Genomic DNA, 22820 nt, shown 5'->3' with positions numbered 1-22820 from the left:
CAGCTGAGGGTTGGCTACATGCCTGCATGAACCCATGGAGTGAGGCCACACACACAGTAGCCCTGCAGACTCCAGGGCTGAATGCTCCTGAGGGCAGTGCAAAGCCCAGTGGAAGCAAAGAGGGGGAGGGTCTGCCTCACACTAAGGTATTAGGAAGATCTGTGCCCCTTCCCCTCAAGGTAATGTTTGACTTGGGCTTTGAAGAGGGTATCTGAGTTTGACGATGGAGAAGGGCTCAAGGCCAGGGAAGTCTGAGAAAGCCCGGCGTGTTCTTGCAGGGGGTTGGAGAGGGAGATTGAATGAGCCAGGTCTGCAGGAGTTGTGGTTGCTGTGTCTGCTGGGTCTGCGGGGTACTACTGTGTGGGATCTCGAATCTGATCAAACCTGGCAGGCAAGTGCGTGTAGATTAATCCTTTTTTTTTTGAGGTGGAGTTTCGCTCTTGTTGCCCAGACTGGAGTGCAATGGCACAATCTGGGCTCACCACAACTTCTGCCCCCTGGGTTCAAGTAATTCTCCTGCCTCAACCTCCCGAGTAGCTGGCATTGCAGGTGTGCGCCACCGCACCTGGCTAATTTTGTATTTTTAGTAGAGACGGAATTTCTCCATCTTGGTCAGGCTGGTCTCAAACTCCTGACCTCAGGTGATCTGGCTGCCTCGGCCTCCCAAAGCACTGGGATTACAGGCATGATGAGCCACCGCACCTGATCGTGTAGATTAATCTTTAATCGACTAAGTCTTTACACCCTAGGAAATTTGGCTGGCATTTGAAGGACTCTAATCAAGGCGTCCACCTTCCTGGGTGGCTGGTGAGCTGGCATTTAGAAGACCCTGAGCAGACTCCTCCTCAGAGACACCTCTACAAGCCCTTTTCAGCCACTGCCTTCCTATTTACTCTAGAGAGTCTGTTAATTTGCATGTCAGAAATACTTTTCCACTGGTGACATGATGATACTGTTCCAGAGGACTGCATCATGTCCCCAAGGGCTGGGGACATGCTCAGGCACCTCTAACCCTTATAGGAACAGAGAAGAAGGACTAGGTGAGGCTGCCACCATGGAGGGACCAGGGATCCTACAGCGCCTGTGTACCCCCAACAGGGGAAGCTGACCCCAGCTGTAACTAGGTTAGCTCATCTGCCACCACAATGCTGCAACCTCCTTGAGTGAGCCTTCATTTTTTTTTTTTTAAGACAAAGTCTCACTCTGTCACCCAGGCTGGAGTGCAATGGCGTGATCTCAGCTCACTGCAATCTCCACCTCCCGGGTTCAAGGATTCTCCTGTCTCAGCCTCCCAAGTAGGTGGGACTACAGACATGCACCATCGCGCCCAGCTAATTTTTTTGTATTTTTAGTAGAGACAGGGTTTTACCACATTGGCCAGGCTGGTCTCAAACTCCTGACCTCAGACCTCCAGTGACCCATCTGCCTCGGCCTCCCAAAGTGCTGGGATTACAGGCATGGGCCAGCACGCCCAGCCGAGTGAGCCTTCTTGCACGGTACATGGTAGGGCCACCGCAGGACAGAGCCAGCAAGTCAGCTTTATAGAACCAGTATATGCTGCTGAGGTCCTGCTCAATAGAAAGTGTCATGGCCCTCAGCCATTGGCCCCCGTACGCATCAAAAAGGGACTCATGGTTGGGAATGACCAACATAGCTTGTGTCCTTGTAGGCCAATCAGGGAAGGGCTGTGCGGCAAGGCTGAGATTAATGTCCCACCTTCAGCCAAGCTGGCCCAAGGCCACCGGTCTCCACATAGGGAAACCTGAAGAACCGGTCCCCCTTGGAGTAAGCAATCCAGAGGACTGCAGCGGGACTAGGTCTGCCTTTGCAGTAACCATATTTGATTACAACACTGCAGAGTTCATAACCACACTGCCTGAATAATAATCACCGCTGCTGCCATGAACTGAACTCTTACTATTCCAGGAACGGCTCATATTTTTCACAGACTTAAAAGTGTGATTCTTGAAGGTTTAGGTCATTCTAAAATTTGTTATGCCAATGGAAAAAAAAATGAACAAGAAAAGAAAAACAACATTTTTTTTTTTTATCATGAATTGTACCTTCATTGTATCTTAATGTCACGTAGGAGCTGGTTGGAGACTGAATGCCCTTAAAGTAATGTGATGTTTGAGACATTCTGCTGGAATGGAGAACTGACCTTCAGGCTGAGGCAGCATTTCCACAGTTCCTCCTGGCCCCAGTCAATTATGCACAGATGGTACAAAGGGTTCATTCAGCAGGAGAACCTCAGGCCTAGCAGCCAGTGCAAGCCCTGCAGCAGGTAAGAGCAGGGGTCTGTTCTGGTTTCTTTCTGCTGCCAATCCAGCACTTTACATTCTAAAGAAGAACACCAATTTCTAAGAAAAGCCAGAGAACCAACTAACTAAAGATATCCTATTTTCCTTTGTAAGTGATTTTTAATCCTGTCTGGAACAAAGTGGGCACACATATATACATGCATGCATAACATGCTTTGGCTAATGAATTCTGGTAGAAAACTTTTCTCACTTATTTTCCATCAGTCAAGATACAATCGTGCTCATTAAATTTGATGTAAGAAATTGATTTTGTGGGAAAGTTTGTTTTTCTTTTTGTTGTTTTCACCCTTTAGTGGGCAGATCTTTGGAGAAGACCTGGAGAGGAGCAGCAGGCAGAGGTGGCTCCTTAAAAAACAGAGCAGCACTTGACCACCATTGCCTCTCAGGCCTCCCACTGATCCCATTAGAGTAAGCATTTCTCCAGGCCGCGGTCTGCTTTCGTCTCTATCTGTACCCCCAGGCATCCGTCCATGCCTGGCCCTTGGAAACTGCTCATAGTGTTGAATGAATGCACTGATGAAAGAATGAATTGGAAAACCTAGTTTCCCCAGTGCTATCAAATTCTACTTTTCAGTCCTTTTTAGCACCTGTTCAGACCAGCAAAGAGCAGAACCTGAGCCATAGGTAGTGATCAGATTTGCGCAGCCTGGCCCCGTATATGGGTCTGTCTCCCACACAGAGCTGGCACAAGTGATGGGGAAAAGTCCTAGAAAAGTCTTTTTTGGTGAATTAACCTGTTTGTTGCAACCCTTTTGTAGATGTGATTCCATCTCTTTTTTCTCTAAAGGAACATGCAGAGAGAAATGAGGCAGGAAGAACTGGCTCACATGTTGCTGGATAATGTCTCTTGAGAAGGCCCTGGACTGCTGAGACCTCTCCCATTGCCCAGTCTCTAGTCAGAGAGGCCCCAGTATCCCCATGCCGCCTACCAAAATCTCTCTGCATTGCAACATTAACTTGTGCCCCAGTGCTTGCCCCCGCTAAACTTCTTGGAAGTCTTCATCTGACAGTCTTGTGTCTTCACAGTGTTGCTATGGAGTGAGGATTTAATAAGTACCAGTAAGTGACAGGATGAATGTCTATTTGTTGGATTGTACAGTGAGGGAGATAAAGGTCTACAGTCTTCATGTATCTAAGAACTGTCTCTCAATCATCTTGATACTGTTAGCACCCAGAGTTGTTCTTCAGTAGATAGTGAATAAATGCATTCCTCAGAGAAACATCTTTCAACTCCTTAAAAATGAATTAAATTTCATTGTTGAAGTTGTTCAGTTATGGTAGTCCTTTAAAGGCAATGAAAAGAGATTAACCCTAAAACCAAAAAGACCTGGATTAAAATATCACTTCTATGTAGAGAATTTAGTCCCATTGTTAGCTTAGCCCCCAGCTCAGAGTTCGACAGAGAGGGGTTGGAAGAGACCCAGAGACATTGTCCCATAAAAAATGAACATGTTGAGTATCTTGAGAAAATAAGCAAACCTCTCTGAGCTTCAGTTTCTTCCCTTGTAAAATAATTCCTGCTATTGTCCATGCAAGACACATTGACTTCTGCACAGCCGGCAACAGGAGCAGCAGAAATGCCATTCTTACCCTGCATCTCAGTCTCTTCCACTTTCAAAGAGTAAGTTTGGACCAGATGGTCACTAATGGTTATTTCAGCTCAACATCTGCTAATTTTCTAAAAACTGAAGAAATGAGTTTGAGGTGTGTTTTGGGGCAGTCTCGCAAGACAGAGATATGAGGAGGGTCTCCAGAACATCAGATGGGAGCCTTTGGGAGTTAAGGTAAGGCCCAAGTTATATTCCTGCCCATCTCTGCCTTCTTCTTCCCCCAACCTTGCTGTCCTCATGGCCACCCTATTGTAATATGCTTGGCCTGATCCCCAGCTAGATCAAATTCATTTAGGAAACTTTGATACCTGAGCTGTGGCTCTGGAAACTATGTCTCCAGAGGCAACACAGTTCACCAAATCTAATCGCTGGTGTCAATTGGTATTTAAAAAATTAGATACAGTTTCAACCAAAAGCAGATGCTTGACATTTTAGCAGGACATTATCACATTTATGAATTCTGATATGCCTGAAAAACAATTTCCTAAAGAGTTTAAGAGACCCTTCTTTGTTACTTTTATGAACCCTGAGACATAGTTAGCTACTCATCCCCTAGTAGTTCCTGACTCTGCAAAACATGTGGGATGATGGCAAGAATGAGACTTGAAATGGGAAGAAAAGCCCCATGTTCAAATGTTCCTTCCTTCTCCTGCTAATTTGTTACTTAAGTGTCGGTTTCTTCACAGTGGAAATAGATCTTGTAGAATGCATCTGTAGGATGCCATATTGGAAGTAAGACAAGCCAAACACAGCCTCACGCCTAGCTCTGGAACAGAACTGCTAGCTCTGCTGCCTATCACTCTCCTGTTCTCTGACCATAAAACGATTCATTGTGGGCTGGGCACAGTGGCTCACACCTGTGAGCACTTTAGGAGGTTGAGGTGGGCAGATCACTTGAGGTCAGGAGTTCGAGACCAGCCTGGCCAACATGGAGAAACCGTCTGTACTAAAATTACAGAAATTAGCCAGGCATTGTGATGTGTGCCTGTAATCCCAGCTACTCAGGAGGCTAAGGCAGGGATTGCTTGAACCCAGGAAGCAGAGGCTGCAGTGAGCTATCATTGTGCCACTGCACTCCAGCCTGGGCGACAGAACAAGACTCTATCTCAAAAAACAAACAAACAAAAAAAAAAAAACAAGGCCCAATGAGGTGGCTGACACCTATAATCCCAGCACTTTGGGAGGCCAAGCCGGGCGGATCACCTGAGGTTAGGAGTTTGAGACCAGCCTGACCAACATGGAGAAACCCTGTCTCTACTTAAAATAGAAAAATTAGCCAGGTGTGGTGGCACATGCCTGTAATCCCAGCTACTTGGGAAGCTGAGGCAGAGAATTGCTTGAACCTGGGAGGCGAAGGTTCCAGTGAGCTGAGATTTCACCATTGCACTCCAGCCTCGGCAACAAGAATGAAACTCAGTCTCAAAAAAAAATGAATTCATTGTCACTATGAAAAAATAAAAATAAATAAGTGAATAGTAAATAGTAATTACTGTAATGCTGGCATCTGTATTCTAACAATGTTAATATTCAGTTCATATGTTTTCAGCCTTAGCAGAGATTTTTTAAATACTTGGAATTGAGCTATATGAACAATGTTTTCCCCTTCATATCTCATGAGGAATATTTGTCCATATTACTGAGACCATGTATGAGCATTTCTGTCAACCAGCTACGTCTCAGCCCACATACAAATGTGTCATCATCGATGTGATCATTCTCCTATTGTTGAACCTTTCATTTTCACGTTTTAAAAATCTTGGCTTGGCCAGATGCAATGGCTCATGCCTGTAATCCCAGCACTTTGGGAGGCTGAGGTGGGCAGATCACGAGGTCAGGAAGTCAAGACCATCCTGGCCAACATGGTAAAACCTTATCTCAACTAAAAATACAAGTTATCCAGGTGTGGTGGCAGGTGCCTGTAATCCCAGCTACTCAGGAGGCTGAGGCAGGAGAAACACTTGAACCCGGGAGGCAGAGGTTGCAGTGAGCCGAGATCACGCCATTGCACTCCAGCCTGGTGACAGAGCAAGACTCCATCAAAAAAAAAAAAAAAAAAAAAAAAAATCTTGGCTTTTATGAATAACTCTATAAGACGTTTCTTGTAAATAAATCTCTGTTCATACTTTTTATTATTATTATTATTATTATTTGAGATGGAATCTCGCTCTGTCACCAGGCTAGAATGCAGTGGTGCGATCTCGGCTCAATGCAACCTCCGCCTCCTGGGTTCAAGAAATTCTGCCTCAGCCTCCCGAGTAGTTGGGACTACAGGCACGTGCCACCACGCCCAGCTAATTTTTTGTATTTTTTAGTAGAGACGGGGTTTCACCATGTTGGCCAGGATGTTCTTGATCTCTTGACCTTATGATCCACCCACCTTGCCCTCCCAAAGTGCTAGGATTACAGGCGTGAGCCACCGCACCCTGCCATACTTATTATTTTCAGACCTGTATGAAGCATATTATTCAGTCAGACCTAAAGCTTTGTTGTCCTGTGGTTTTCCAGAAGATAAGGCCAGTCAGTGTTCTCGCACCCTGGAGGTTGTCTGGTAACTAAGTTGAGCACAGTAACTTAAAAGCTTTGTTAAAAATACAGGGCAAAAATGGATAGCTCCTTGTCACTTTTAATTTGCCTCCCTCTGAATCTTCTGCTGTGTTTAACTGACAATGTTATAGGCTGGCATCGTTCCCAGTTTGGCCAAAAAGAATCGGTCTCCTGGTCAGGAAGGTTTTTTCCCTACAAATTCATGGAATGACCGAGGGACCTTCCAGATGCATGTAGTTAAAAGAATAATCTGTCTGTTCTGCACAGCACACTTCCTGTCCACATTTAGAATGTTTATGCTGAGAAAGCACCACTGTTTATAGTCAATTGACCAAGCTCAGGAAATGGTTCATCAAATTGGCTAGCCATTTAATTTTCTTGGGATACAGTTTTCATGATTATGCAGCTCCTAAATTTAATAAGTCTGACTACACACAAATTTTCTTTCTTTTCTTTTCTCTTTTTTTGAGACAGAGTCTTGCTCTGTCGTCCAGGCTGGAGTGCAGTGGTATAATCTCGGTTCACTGTAACCTCCGCCTCCCGGGCTCAAGCAATTCTTGTGCCTCGGCCTTCTGAGTAGCTGGGATTACAGGCATGCACCACCATACTGACTAATTTTTGTATTTTTAGTAGAGATGAGGTTTCACCATGTTGGCCAGGCTGGTCTTGACCTAAGGTGATCTGACCTAAGGTGATCTGACCGCCTTGGCCTCCCAAAGTGCTGGAATTACAGGTGTGAGCCAACGCATCCAGCCCATTTTTTTTAAATGTTATCTTTGTGCCTGGATGTGAGCTCAGCAGATGAGTTCCTGCTCATATCTGGGAGGGAGTGAGCCATGTAAACCATTACTTGACAGGTTTTATGAAGGATGTACGAGGGGAAGGACATGGGGCCCTGTCCATCCTGAAGGGGACGGAGCGGTATTCTTGGAGGGCAGCACTAAGCAAGCCTTGAGGCATAAGCAAGGCGCTGCAGTAATGAACACCTTCTTACATGTCTCAAAAAGGAAAAACCAATGTGTTGCTCCTCCTAAAATGTTTTCAGAATTGTGATTAGGTACGTGTTGCTCTGGATTTGAATTATCTCCATAAATAAAATAAACTCTAAAAAAAATAAATAAGTACACTTTGGGAGGCCGAGGCGGGTGGATCACGAGGTCAACAGATCGAGACCATGGTCAACATGGTGAAACCCCGTCTCTCCTAAAAATACAAAAAATTAGCTGGGCATGGTGGCGCGTGCCTGTAATCCCAGCTACTCGGGAGGCTGAGGCAGGAGAATTGCCTGAACCAAGGAGGCGGAGGTTGCAGTGAGCCGAGATCGCACCATTGCACTCCAGCCTGGGTAACAAGAGCGAAACTCCGTCTCAAAAATAAATAAATAAATAAAAATAAAATAAACTCTAACAACTAAATTTTTTTGCACAATTATTTAAGAGCTTTATTAACAGGTGCTTGCAGTGTTTTGACTTTTTTGAAAAAATCAAGTTGTAAACTTTTATTACAAATTAAAAATGAAGTTCTTAAAAATCTCGACTTGACCAGATATAAAACAATTTAAAAACCTTTAAAGGCGTGTTGAGAAAAACCAGCCTTTTTTAAAAAAACACGTTTTTTTTAAAAAAACACGTTTTTTTTAAAAAAACAAGATGATGGGGAACGGCTCCTAATGTACCCTTTGCGTTTATAACAGAAAGGATACAAAACAGGAAAATAAACCATGGAATTGAAACCAGCACTTCCCTGCAGATTAATGAGACATCCTCGCAAACACTAGAAAAAGCAGGTCACACATCAGTGAGGATCCCATCAACCCACACACATCCTCCCCCTTTAAAGGCCCTGTAATAACGGATCTGCTTTTACTGAGGCTGTGAGTGAGCAGGCATGCCCTGCCCTAATCTTCCTCTGGGGCTTTTCCCCCCTGCGCTGTCAGCTGATCCCTGAAGCTGGAGGGGCTGTACTTTCCCACGTAAACCTTTATCTCCCGTCCACTGTCAGCACAGGGCAAGTGCAATCTCACTCCTTGCCCCAGACCTCAGGCGGGCCTTCAGCCCAGGAGGTAGGAATGTAGGGGGAAGGCTGCCTTTCCGAACAGGCAAATGGAATAACTCTGACAAGAGTTGGCGTCTGGCAAACCTAGTGGCATCTGGAGAACCTAGCCTGTGGGCGAGATGAGCGGCCTGTCCTGTTTTCTGGTGACTCTCCAGTATCAGAAAGAAGTATCTCCCTTCTGAGACAATGTACACTGGCCTGAACTGGCCTGAAATGAGAGGTAGTAAAATTTCTCCCTTGGTAACATGTGGGTGATGGGATTCTCGATGAAATTTTTTCTATGATATTAACTTAAAGTGCACTTATTAGATTTTTATTATATTTAATTGGGGAGAGAAACTAGAAGGCTATAGTACTTTTTAATACTATGCACATATTGCAGGAAAATTAATGAAGTTGGTCTGCCTTTCTTGTATACGAAAATGTGAGTTGCTTTGTATATGTTTGAAAAGATGTACAGGAACATATATTGAAAGCTCTGCCATAACCAGCTGCTCCTGAGCATTTGTTTCAGTGGCACCTCCCCCCATCCTGCACTCTGAGCTGCCGCTGGATGCCTCCCCTGCACAGTCCTCTGGCAACCACCCCGGAGGATGTGTGCAGGGTCAACCAGGAACCCCTGGTTGGTCTCGATGCCAGGATGCTCTCGATCTCCTGACCTTCTCCTGCCCACCCCAGGACCAGGGCAAAGGTCCAGGAACCCACACCCCTCCCCCACCCATGATGCCCACTGCCATGGGCATCGTAGTCCTTGTCCCCACTACCCAGTCACCGCCTGGTGGGCCCAAAGGTGCCTTCCTGTGGCTAACCTGGGCAGGGCCCTCAGGAGGGAGGCCAAGCTGTGCCCATGTGAGCACCTGCAGGGCGAAGTCGGAGCAGACTGAGGCGTCAGGTAGGGCAGGCATAGGGCAGGAGAGGAAGGAGCAGAGAGGAGGGTGGAGGGCTCTGGAGAGGGTCGCAGTGAGGGGTGGGGATGCCCCTGGATGGAGGCATGGAGGGAACCTGCATCCATGGAGGATGCTGCAGGGTGGGAAGGTACAAGGAAGTGGTGAGTACAGGTGGGCTGCCCCACCACAGGCTGCTCCCTGAGCCTGGCCTGTCTGTGCTTGGTGGCTCTGGCTCTCCAGACCCCAAGAGCAGAGGCCAGCATGGACACGACCCAGGTAAGCAAGAGGCATTTGTGGGGTGGACAGGGAGGAGATGAGGGGTGCTGTCACTGCTCTGAGCAGCTGCACAGAAGCAAGCCCTACAGGCAGCCCTCTGGCTGGAGTTCTAAGGACCTGGAAGACGCAGTGGCTAAGAGCCAGTTCTTGGCAGCCTGGCTTCCAGAAGGCAGGTACACACTGTGGAAGCGCCAGCCTTGTCCTCCAGAATGTCACAATCAGCGCTGAGCCAGGATGTGGATGGATGTGGGAGGAGACCTTGAGCAGCCAGTGAGCCTCTGTGCACCAGGGCACCCCGTAGCCCCTGCCTTTACTGGAATCAAGAACTGAAGGCCCAGCTGGGATTGCTGGCTATGATCACTCTCACCCAGCTCAGCCAGAAAGCTGTCCCCACCCAGAGTGCCTGGAGGATGAAGAGTGTGTAGGATGCAAGCCCACTCACCCAGTGATACCTAGCCTTCTGCAGAGCCACTCAGCTGGAGCTTCTGGTATCTGGTAGGGAAGCCTGGGCATCCCACTCGAGAAGATTTCCATGCAGCTCCACACCTCTGGCCAGGAGCCCTTGTTCCTGCCTTCCTTCTCAGGGCTCCCCTTTCCTTTTTTGCAACTCACAGTGAGTGTCCCGACCTGGGCATCCTTCCAGGAATCGGTGAAGACATTTATGTACAGCACCTTGCACTGTGCCCAGCTGAGCCAGAAAATCCAGTGTCTCCCAAGCCACCAGCCTTCTCTAGGGTGCTTCCTCACGAATTCCGTGCAGGCCCAGCCTCAGTGATTGCCTTGAGCAGAAATAGCTGCTCCCTGCCTCCCCAGCAGGCTCTCAATTTTTTTTTTTTTTGAGATGAAGTCTCACTCCTGTCTCCCAAGCTGAAGTGTAGTGACTCACTGCAACCTCTGTCTTCTGGGTTCAGGCAATTTTCCTGCCTCAGCCTCCCAAGCAGCTGGGACTAGCTAGGTGAGTGCCACCACGCCTGGCTAATTTTCTTAGTGGATGGGGTTTCACTGTGTTAGCCAGAATGGTCTTGATCTTCTGACCTCGTGATCTGCCCACCTTGGCCTCCCAAAGTGCTGGGTTTACAGGCATAAATGCTGAAGACATTCCTCTGAAGGACTCAGCATCAGCTATATGTGAAGCAAGAGGTGTCTTAGTAAATCCCAAACCACTCAATACCCTCTCCAGGATCTGTCCTCTACCACCAACCATGGAATTTACAAATGAGTAACAAGTAAGCAGGAGTGCTGGCTTGGGGACATCCATCCCTGGAGTCAACTGAATAGCTGTGTGGCCTTTGGCAAGCTGCTTTACTTCTCTGAAGTTGTTTCCTCACCTGCACAATAAGAGCAGGGCATTTAGGAAAAGGTTAAAATGAATAGCATCCATGAAAGTACTAGGTATTGTGCCAGGTGATTGCAAGCTTCCTTTTCCTAAAAGCACAGGAGCCTTTCCCATAATCTGCAAATGGAAATATCGGAGGTAACTCAGGTGGTGATTTTAATTTCCATTCAGCAGTGGAGAGAGTGCATCAATGGCCTGGAACAAAGCCACCTACCAGATCCCAGCCACATTTGGGGAAGCCTCCCCCGTACCAAGCCGTAGATAAGGAACTGGAAATGTAAACATGAATATGGCTTCTGCTCTCAGATAGCTGACAATGTGGGGGTCTGGGGTTGGGGTACAAAAGGATAAAAACCGATTCGAGCACAAGATGAATGCAGTAACCACCACAGTCCCCTAGTGATTACCCCACGTCAAGTGTTAGATACTTCCCATACATCCATGCACCAAATGAATGATCACACATCCCTACGAGGAACACACAGTTATTGACCCCATTTCATGAATAAGAGGAGTGAGCACAGAGATGTTCCAAGTTTGACAGCCACTGAGCGGCAGAGTCAGATACAGACCCAGACCATCTCTTACCCAGTTCATGCCCTTGACCACTTGTACCAAAGACACTTGACTGATTCAATGAGCAAGTCCACAGGCCTCCAGAGGAGGGAAGTTTAATTCTATGTGGAATCCTGCAGGCTGAGTTCGCGAGTGAATAAGGCTTTGAAGCACAGAGAAGGTGAGAGAGGCATTCCAGAGAGAGGCATGAGAGAAGGTGCAGTGGCAAGAAGCTTGAAGGCCAAAGACCACATAGAGGGACAGTTCTGGAGGGGATGTGAAGAAGTCAGGTCAGGGACAAAATGGGAATGAAGGCCTCCGGAGTCTCCCTCACTTCATTACAGGAAAAGCAGAAGACATACACTTGGAAACGCATGTTTCTGAGAAGCCACTTCTCTCTGAAACCAGAGATCCCGATTTGAAATTCAATTCCTGTTACAGGCCCATCCTCCCAACTCCCAAGCTCTCTGTCTAGCAGCAAAGCCAACAGCCTGCCGAGAGTTCTCTTTTCCCTAGACTCACCTCAGTACTCACTAACTGAGTTTACTGGATTCAGTCTGATGTCTGCAGCTGAAATCACAGTTCAACCAGCCAGACATATGAAAGCTCAGAGAAGGAAAGTAATTTACTCAAGGTCATATAGAAAGTTAGGGGTGACACAGAACTCCTCCACATGGCTTCCAAGCAGTAGTTTGGACCTGTGAGCAGAGAAGCACTCAAATGTTTCAGGTTCGTATAATTTTGACAGTAGGTAAAACCATCAAAATATAAAAATTGGCCAGGCCCAGTGGCTCATGTCTGTAATCCTAGCACTTTGGGAGGCCCAAGCGAATGAATCACCTGAGGTCAGGAGTAAGAGACCAGCCTGGCCAACATGGTGAAACCCTGTCTGTACTAAAAACACAAAAATTAGCCAGGTATGGTGGTGCACACTTGTAATCCTAGCTACTTGGGAGGCTGAGGTGAGAGAGGATTGCTTGAATCTGGAAGGTGGACGTTGCAATGAGCCAAGATGGCACCACTGCACTCCAGTCTGTGCATCAGAGAGAAACTGTCTCAAAGTAAATAAAAATTAAAAAGCATCCAACGTGAGTAGTTGTGAGCAGTGAACCTCTTGGTGTCTACACACTTGCATTGCAGAGCATGACCCTTACAGGGAAGATTGATGGAGCTGGAGGTTTAGGAGGACTTTGCTTTTTTTTTTTTTTTTTTTTTTTTTTTTTTTTTTTACGAGAAGGAAAGAAAAAAAAAGGAGTGAAGGAGAGGAAGAAAGAGGAAGAAAAAGAGGGAGAGAGAATGGAAATGTTGCTTTATTCTAAAAAATGGGTATTAATAATGGCCAATCAATATTTCATTTAAACCTATGAGTAGGTGTGATGTGGTATTGACAAGAATGTATATTTTGTGTATTTGAAGTGGAGAGCTCTATAAATATTTATTAAGTTTACTTGTTCCAGATCTGAGTTCGAGTCCTGGATATCCTTATTAATTTTCTGTCTCATGGAGTCTAAGTCTCTATGTATCTGGGTGTTAAAATCGTTAGCTCTTATTGTTGCATTGATCCTTTTACCACTATAACTTTGTTGCTTTAAAATCTATTTTATCAGATGCGAGAATTGCAACTCCTGCTTTTTACTTATTTATTTATTTTTGCTCTCCATTTGGTTGGTAAATCTTTCTCCATCCCTTTGTTTTGAGTCTTTGTGTATCTTGCATGTGAAGTGGGTCTGGATGTAGCATACAGTTGGGTTTTGGCTGTATCTTCTGATTGGGGGATTTAGTCAATTTAAATTTAGGATTACTGCCATTTGATGTTAACTGGCTGTTTTATCCATCCGTTGATGTAAATTCTTCTTTATGTTGATGCTCTTTACTTTTTGGTATATTTTTAGAAAGGCTAATACTGATTGTTCCTTTCTATGTGTAATGCTTCTTTCAGAAGCTCTTGTAAAGCAGGCCTGGTGGTAGTAAAATCTCTGAGTACTTGCTTGTTCATAAAAGATTTTATTTTTCCTTCACTTGTGAAGCTTAGTTTGGCTGGATATGAAATTCTGGGCTGAAAGTTCTGTTCTTTAAGGATGTTGAATATTGGCCCCCACTCTCTTCTGGCTTGTAGAGTTTCTGCTGAGAGATCTGCTGTAAATCTGATAGGCTTCCCTTTGTGGGTAACCCGACCTTTCTCTCTGGCTGCCCTTAGTATTTTCTCCTTCATTTCAACCCTCATGAATCTAACAATTATGTGCCTTGGGGTTGCTCTTCTTGAGGAATATCTTTGTGGTGTTCTCTGTATTACCAGGGGTTGAATATTGACCTGCTTTGCTAGGTTGGGAAAGTTTTCCTGAATAATATCCTGAAGAATATTTTCCAGCTTGGATTCATTCTCTCCGACGCATTCAGGTACACCTATCAAATGTAAATTAGGTCTTTTCACATAGTCCCATATTTCTTGGAGACTTTGCTCATTCCTTTTTATCCTTTCTTCTCTATTCTTGTCTTCTTGTTTTATTTCATTAAGTTGGTCTTCGACCTCTGATATCCTTTCTTCTGCTTGATCAATTCGAGTGTTTAAACCTGTGCATACTTCTCGGAGTTCCCATATTGTATTCTTCAGTTCCATTAATTCACTTATATTCCTCTCTAAATTGTTTATTCTCATTAGGATTTCATCAAACCTTTTTTCAAAGTTCTTAGTTTCTTTACATTGGGCTACAACATGTTATTTTAACTCACAGAAGCTTCTTATTATCCATCTTCTGAAGCCTGATTCTGTTAATGGGATGTGTTCATTCTCCATCAAGTCTTGTTCCCTTGCTGATGAGGAACTGTGATCCTCTTTAGAGGGAGAGGCATTCTGATTTTGAGTATTCTCAGCCTTTTTACGCTGGTTTCTTCCCATTATTGTAAATTTATCCAGCTGTCATATTTGTAATTACCAACTTTCAAATTAGGTCTCTGAGTGGACGTCCAAGTTGTTAATTCCCAGGGCCAAAATATGAGCAACCCACTGCACCAGCCAAAACAGCGGCATTAAGACTGATGGTGCTTTTCTGCCCGGGAATCTCCAGTCTGGCTTCCTTCTTGAGTCTGTAATAGGCGACTCTGCCTTCCCAGAGCTCCAAACGTCGGTCAGAAGGGGAACCAGTCCCGTTTACTCTGCACCAAGAGCTGCCGCACCGAGGTGCCGGCAAAAACGCTGCGCCGACCACAAGAGTCGCACTGGTGACTCGTGGGGCTCCTCCACTGGGAATCCTCTGCTCTGTGAGTGACAAAATCTGTCTGAAAGTGTGGCGTCCTCTTGTTCTCTGCGCTTTCACTGGGAGCTGCAATCCCGTATTTTTTTTTTATGATTATTTTAGACAGAGTCTCGCTCTGTTGCCAGGCACCAGGCTGGAGTGCAGTGGTGCAGTCTCGGCTCACTGCAGTCTCCTCCTCCTGGGTTCAAGCAATTCTCCTGCCTCAGTCTCCCAAGTAGCTGGGACTACAGGCACATGCCACCACGCCCAGCTAATTTTTGTATTTTTTTTTTTAGTAGAGACAGGGTTTCATCATGTTGGCCAGGATGGTCTCAATCTCTTGACCTCATGATCCACCCGCCTCAGGCTCCCAAAGTGCTGGGATTACAGGTGCGAACAACCGCACCTGGCTAGGAGGACTTTGCTTTTAACACCCACAAAAACGCTACACAGTAGGCATCATTAAGGTGCTCCTGATGAAGTGGTCAGAGCTGTGGGTGGCCAAGTCACTTGCCTAAGGCTGCTCACTCATAGCAGCTGAGCAAGAATTAGAAGGCAGGGCTGGTGGATTCCACAGCCCAGGCTCTGCCCAGGACACCAGTCTGCCTCTCCTAAAGGAGTGTATAATCTACTCTTGAGAGATGAAGCCCTGGCATTAGAGCAGCCTGCTGGAGTGCAAGGGGGTTTCTAGGACTCCCTAAATCACCCCAGTCTGCCAGATGCAATTCTTTCCATTCTCCTCCATAGCGCACCCCTCACCATGCCAGGTGGCCTGAAGCCAATTACCCAAGACCCATTTCCCTAGTTAATCTATGTGTCTGTATCTTTACCAACTACCGTTGCAGTAGTTAGGTAATAAGTCTTGAAACTGAATAGGCTGATTCCTCCCATTTTATTCTCCTTAAAAAGAAAGCATTTTAAATGCTATTCTAGGCCAGGCGCAGTGCCTCATGCTTGTAATCCCAGCACTTTGGGAGGCCAAGGCAGATAAATCACGAGATCAGGAGTTCAAGACCAGCCTGGCCAATATAATGAAATCCTGTCTCTACTAAAAATAAAAAAAAATTAAAAAAATAAAAAATAGCCAGGCGTGGTGGCGGTCCTCTAAGAATGGATAGATGAGGAAATGACCACTCACCTAATTCCCACTTTGTGAGAGGAGTGCGCAGTGAACTGCAGGGGCTCAGAGGCTCAAGACCACCCTCTCCCCTCCATAGGGATTGAAAGAAGCTGTATTTGAGCTCAGCCTTTAAAGAAAAGTAGAATTTATTACAATTCATAAATGGAAAAAGGCAATAGGCAGCAAAGCAGCAGGGCCGAAGGAACAAAGGAGATCGAGGGAAAGGTATCCGTGTTTCAAGATGAGGTGCTCAGGGCAGGGGTGCAAGGCAAGCTGCGAGAAGTGTCTGGAAAGGCAGTGGGTGAAGGTCAGAAGTGGCTTTATCTTGGAGGCCAAGGGGACCCCTTGACATACCCCCAATACCACCTACCAAGACTGATATTGTCAGGTGTGTGGTAAGCAGCGTGCACAGTGGGCTGTTGTGGAAAGACTCGTGCTCAACTGTGTGTATGTACAGAAAGAGACATCTGAGGGTATCAACAACACCTTGGCCGGGCGCAGTGGCTCCCACCTGTAATCCCAGCACTTTGGGAGGCCAAGGCAGGCAGATCACGAGGTCGAGAGATCAAGACCATCCTGGCCAACATGGTGAAACCCCATCTCTACTAAAAATACAAAAATTAGCCAGGCGTGGTGGCACCCACCTATAATCCCAGCTGCTTGGGAGGCTGAGGCAGGAGAATCACTTGAACCCAGGAGGTGGAGGCTGCAGTGTGCTGAGATCACTGTACTGTACTCCAGTCTGGTGACAGAGCGAGATTCCATCTCAAAACAAAACTAAACTAAACAAACAAAAAACCTTAGCAAAAATATCTTGAGGCTCTTGAGACAGGCTGACCATTTTCTGACCCTTTTCTTAGGGCTTGCTAGTCTAGTCAGGCTGCTATAACAAAGTGCCATGGACTAGGTGGCTCATACACAACAGAAATTTACTTCTTGCAGTTCTAGTGGCTTAAAGTCCAAGATCAAGGTGCCAGCAGATTCGGTGCCTGGGGAGGACCCACTTTCTAGTTCATTGATGATGCCACCTCCCTGTGTCCTCATATGGCAGAAGGGGCGAATGAGAAGGCACTCATTCCACCAAGCAGTCAGAGCACTGAGAAGCCATGCACGGGCAGTCCCTGAAGGCTTGCTCCTCGACAGACACCTTCTTGCTTCTCTTTGTTCTGGTCTTAACCGAATCTCAACAAGGGAAAGGCAGGGCCAGGTGCAGTGGCTCATGCCTGTAATCCAGCACTTTAGGAGGCTGAGGCGAGTGGATCACAATGTCAGGAGATCGAGACCAACCTGGCCAACATGATCAAACCCTGTCTCTACAACAAATACAAAAATTAGTTGGGCGTGGTGGCTTGTGCCTGTAATCCCAGCTACTTGGGAGGCTGAGGCAGGAGACTCACTTGAACCAGGGAGTTGGAGGATGCAGTGAGCCAAGACTGTGCTACTGTACTCCAGCCTGGAGACAGAGTGAGACTCCATCTCAAAAAAAGAAAAAGAAAAAAAGAAAAGAAACAAGGGAAAGGCAGTTCTTTAGCTTGTGTAGCTCCCTAACCTGGGCCAAGCTCCAAACACACCCAGATCCTCACCTTTCTCATCTGTTAACGGTAGCCAATAAAAACACCTTCCTTCCAGGTTTTAGTCATTTTCTCCCCAGCATCCCTGCTTGCCAAGTGATAAATGTTCAACACAACTAATAATAGCAACTCGAGTTTATTGATTACCCCCTCTCTCCTTCCTCCGCGGAGTGCTTTCTGGGAGGATGGAGCCCCTTGGAGGTTGTGGCTTTTCCACACATCAGCATCAGCGGTCGCGAGGCCCCACAGACAAAAGTGTGGACAGGGAGACAAGTGAGGTCTTCTAGCCAGAACAGCTCAGCCTGCCAGGGGAAGCAGAAACCCCCAAAATCATCACTTCCCAAGCACCTTCGAGACCCAGATGTTGGAAAAACAATTATTTTCCCTTGTGTAAGACATGCCCAGTTTCCTTCCCTCTCCCAAACAAATCAAATACAACCCTGAGCCCTCCTCCTTCCAGCCTGGTAGGAAATCCAGCCTTGACATTCTGGGGGCTCTCTCTGCCCCACAGGGAGTAGTAACCAAAGCCCTGGGAGCTTTTTCAGATTTTGATGGATAACAAACATATTTTTAAAAAAGGACAAAAAAAAAAAAAAAAAAAACAAATTATCATGAAGCAGCCATGACCATGTAACCATCTCCCAGGTCCAGAAAGAAAACAATCATCCAGGACCACCCCCACATCCCTCCCAACTTCCACTCCTCCCAGGCCCCACAGATGACCACTGTCCTGACCGCTGCCTCCCTCTCTGGGGCCCGGTGAGAGCCGCCTTCCTGCTGTTGATTTTGTTGGTGCCCTCCTCATCCCGCTGCCCGGGTGACCCATCTGCCAAATGCAAGAATCGAATGGGGAGAGTAGTCTAGTGTATCCCACCTGAACCCCGAGCCCCAAAGCAGGAGCTTCAGCCACATAGCTTTGTGTTTTCCAAGGATCCCGCAGGTGCTCTGCCTCAGGCGCAGGATGCCAGGGCACAGGAGCTCTGCCCCAGATGGCAGGTGAGAGGTACTTCTGTTCTCACAAAGGGCGAATCCCCTGGTTCTCCTGTGAGGAGATGCTGGGGCAGTTCCCACACTCAAACATTCCCCAAGCCAGGGCTGGGTGCCTGTGGGAATCCCAGCAATCCTACAGTTTCACTCAAGTCCTATAATTTTCCATGCCCTGCCTCTATTTCTGCTGCTCAGAATGTGGAAACGCAGATGTGGTTTGCCTGTGTTTTTTGTGAATTGCTCCTGTGAATTTTAAGGCAGTGATTACAGGCTCCATGGGCGGCGGGGAACAGCCAACCGGATTGACGGCACATTTTTAGCTTATTTTAAAACCAGTAACAACATTAATAAAAATCCTGTGCCTTCCCATTTATTTTTCCTTCCAAAAGAAAGAATACTGTACTTCCTAGCAGTCTGTGGCTGGAGTGGGAAGAAAGGAGAAATCATTCGAAAGGGTGAGGAACATCACAGGAAATTTGAGAAAGGACTTCAGGCCATCTCTAGCTTCCCCATAGCAGTGACCTTACTCCTTCACACGAATTGGGACATTTTAATATGTTACTTTTTTATGATTATTTTGACTTTTTTTGAGATGGAGGAGTCTCACTCAGTCGCCCAGGCTGCAGTTCAGTGGCATGATCTCGCCTCACTGCAACCTCTGCCTCCCAGGTTCAAGTGAGTCTCATGCCTCAGCCTCCAGAGTAGCTGGGATTACAGGTGTATGCCGTGACACCCAGCTAAGTGTTTGGTATTTCTAGTAGAGACAGAGTTTCACCATGTTGGCCAGCCTTGTCTCGAACTCCTGACCTCAAGTTGTCTGCCTGCCTCAGCCTCCCAAAGTGCTGGGATTACAGGCGTGAGCCACCACTCCTGGTCGACTCACATCTTAACAAATCATCCAACCCAATGATTTGGTTCCAAAAGACAGATATCATTCAAACACTGCTTCCTCTAGTTCATATTGTAAGATAATGTGTTTTAGATACATTTTGCTTGAAATCCATAAACTTGTCAAATACACACTCGGGTACAGCAGGACAGCAGAGCTGATGAGCAAGAGGGCTCATCCAGACTTCCCTCCCCAAGCTCCCAGGAGAAGGTTAATCACTGCAATCTATACCAGGCAGGGCAGAGATCTAGGAGGCAGGAAGTCAGTTTAAAGGACGAGACATTGCCATTTGCCCAGTGGGTGATGGGGGAGGGGGTTGAGGTCATAGCACTTCATTTTCATGCTGCATCTTACAAAGATCCCTGACCTCTGAGCTAAACTAACTTGGAGCAGCTCCCACCTGGTGAGCCTCAGCTCCTTCTCCTCAAGTGAGGTTGTCACTTTGCAGGTAAGCAGAGGGCTTGTGAGTCTAGGAGGAGAGAAGCTCTAGGAGAGGAAAGGCTCTATAGCCATGGGCCCGGAGGCTCTATTTGTGGAATGAGTGTGTTAGAGGCAGTGGAGGTCTGGACCAGATAAGAAAGTCCCCAGATTTAGTCAGTACGTGTGTCCGGTAGAGGCAGCAGAAAGACATGCTGGTCACAGGGGCCAAAGCCATCACTTGGGTCCCGAGGCCAGAGGGTCCAAGGCACGTGATGGAGATGGCCAGCATGTGGCTGAAAGGCATAAAGTTGGAAATAGAAAATAAATATGTAATCAGAGAGAAGTATGAGTAGTTTTCCCTGGACTATGCCTGATATTCTTGTTCAATTTAAACTGATTTAGGACTGGTTCAATTTTATCATTTTATTTCTACAAATTTATGGACTACAAGTATAACTTTGTTATATAGATATATTGTTGTATTAGTCTGTTTTCACAGTGCTATAAAGATATCACCTGAGGCTGGGTAAGAAAAAGAAAGAGGCTTACTCACAGTTTCGCATGGTTGGGGAGACCTCATGAAACTTACAATCATGGCAGAAGGGGAAGCGGGCACCTTGAGAAGGTGGCAGGAGAGAGAGTGTAAGCAAAGAAGTGAGTGTCCAACACTTATAAACACACCAGATCTTGTGAGAACTCCCTCGTGAGCACTAGAACAGCATGGGAAAAACCACGCCCGTCATCCACTCACCCTCCACCAGCTCCCTCCCTCAACACAATGGAGATTACAGTTCCAGATGAGATTTGCATGGGGACACAGAACCAAACTGTATCTATTGTGTAGAGGTATTTTAGTGTATCCAACACCCAAATAATGTACATTATGCCTATTAAACAATTTCTCATCGTCCACCCCTCTTCTTCCCCCAACCCTTCTGAGTCTCCATGGAGCTGTTTTTTTTTTTAGGTGAAACTACAAACACAAGCCACTCCTAAGGACTTAGAATTCCAGAGTATCCCCCTTCTGCCTCTTAGGACTCACTGCAACCACATCCAAGGAAAGGTGATCATCATGTTTTAGTTTAAGTCTCAATTTCATCATCTCCAAGCTTGGCAACAAGGCAAAGGACAAGAAAACTATGAAGTTGTCTTTTTTAAGAAAAGAAAGAAGAATCAGGCCAGACGAGGTGGTTCTCGCCTGTAATCCTAACACTTTGGGAGGCCAAGCAGGCAAATCACTTGAGGACAGGAGTTCAACCCCAGCCTGGCCAAAATGGTGAATCTCCGTCTCTACTAAAAATACAAAAATTAGCCAGGCATGGTGGTGCATGCCTGTAGTCCCAACTACTCAGGAGGCTGAGGCAGGAGAATCACTTTAGCTTGAAAGGTGGAGGTTGCAGTGAGTTGAGATCCCACCACTGCATTACAGCCCGGGTGACAGAATGAGACTCTATCAAAAAAAGGAAGGCAGGAAGGAAGGGAGGAAGGGAGGGAGGGAGGGAGGATCAATATTGCATTTCAAAAAAAGTTAGAAACTTCAAAAGCACCCTTTGAAAAAAAAAAAGCCTTCTTACCTCATTTTATTTATTATGTATTTATTTATTTATTTTGAAATGGAGTCTCACACTGTCACCCAGGCAGGAGTGCAGGGGTGTGATCTCGGCTCATTGCAACTTTCGTTTCCCAGGTTCAAGTGATTCTCAAACCTCCTCAGCCTTTCAAGTATCTGGGAGTAGAGGAGTCCACCACTATGCCCAACTAATTTTTGTATTTTTGTAGAAATGAGTTTTTGACGTGTTGGCCAGGCTGGTCTTGAACTCTTGACCTCAGTTGATCTGCCCGCCTTGGCCTCCCAAAGTGCTGGGGTTGCAGGCATAAGCCACCACACCTGGCCATTACCTCATTTTATAAATGAGAAAATTGAGCCTCGGTATTCTAAACGGCTTCCTTGAGGCCAGAAAAGTGAGTGACAGAGCTGCGATTTGAGTTCAGACACTCTAGGATCAAATCTCACGCTCAGCCTCAGCGCTATTGCTTCTCCTAAGCCTAAGTTTGCTCTCAAACTCTTTCCCTAGAGAACCTCTACTTATCAAGGCTCTGGGGATAGACCTGGACACACAATTCAGATTTGTCTACTACATACATTGAATATTTTAGATGATTCATTGTTTATTTTACAAACTTCTTGTGAATTGGGCATTTAGTCCATAATTCATGTGGGTTTATTTTGAGGTTTTATGTTGAAATGATAATAACTGGAGTTCCCCTGAGAAAAGCTGCAAACATTTAGATTCACATCCTGGAGCCTGATGTCCTTAGGGATATTTTAGTGGGGCTGGTAAGAGTAGCAGAGGTGTCCTAAGGCCTCGGGTACCCGTGGGTTCCAGTAAAATTGGCCAATGGGAGGAGGAGGGGCATCAAGGCTGCATGATGTGTGGCCCAGCCCCTGGGAGCTACAAGACACTGGCTGAGTGGCTTTCTGAATCTTACTTTCTGATCCTGTTAAAAAGGGCTAAATACCCTGTCCCTGTCCTGCTCACTTCTTGAGTTTTTGAGTGGGTCCAAATGCGATTAATGCATGTAACATTGCCTCACAAAGAAGGCAGAAATCTTTGATTCTTGCCCAGTGGGGTTAGAGGAGCCTCCTGTTACTCAAGGCCAGTGACAGAGCCATCTGTCCTGCTGTGGAGCTGGCCATGGGCATTCCCACTGAGCCTTAAAATAGGGGCAACAGGCAAGAAGTGGTGCCTCCAGGGTTGGCTTCAGGGCCTGCACCATCCCTTGTCACTGTTGCCCTTAAGGAGGGCCCCTGCCCAGGAGCAGACAGCAAACAGGGTAGGTGAAGGAGCAGCCTGAGATCATAAGCCCAGAGGAGCTGATCCTCGTTTCTAAGGAGCCCAGAGGGAGGAGGGAAGGTCCGGAGTACCCTGCACAGGAGGAAGGCAGTGCCAATAAGTACCCACTCTACACAAGCCTCTTCCTAATTGGCACAGCACTCCAGAGAAAAGCACCTTTT

General features: G+C 46.5%; 2 long non-coding RNA genes across 2 annotated transcripts; one reads left to right on the top strand and one right to left on the bottom strand.

Moving 5' to 3' along the window:
* Positions 1-2234: 2234 nt before the first annotated feature.
* LOC144578250 (uncharacterized) lies at positions 2235-5036 on the top strand. The gene is made up of 2 exons (XR_013523687.1): positions 2235-2284; positions 3109-5036. It is a non-coding gene; the product is annotated as an uncharacterized LOC144578250 (long non-coding RNA).
* A 5066-nt stretch (positions 5037-10102) lies between these two features.
* Positions 10103-18664, bottom strand: LINC02902 (long intergenic non-protein coding RNA 2902). Its single transcript, XR_008473558.1, has 4 exons — positions 18244-18664; positions 10965-11021; positions 10791-10837; positions 10103-10545 (listed from the first exon to the last, which is right to left on the bottom strand). It is a non-coding gene; the product is annotated as a long intergenic non-protein coding RNA 2902 (long non-coding RNA).
* Positions 18665-22820: the final 4156 nt, after the last annotated feature.

Source organism: Callithrix jacchus, chromosome 11, assembly GCF_049354715.1.
Source record: "Callithrix jacchus isolate 240 chromosome 11, calJac240_pri, whole genome shotgun sequence".
NCBI lineage: Eukaryota > Metazoa > Chordata > Mammalia > Primates > Cebidae > Callithrix > Callithrix jacchus.
Note: the sequence above shows the minus strand (reverse complement) of the source record. Positions and strands in the feature narration are given on the sequence as shown.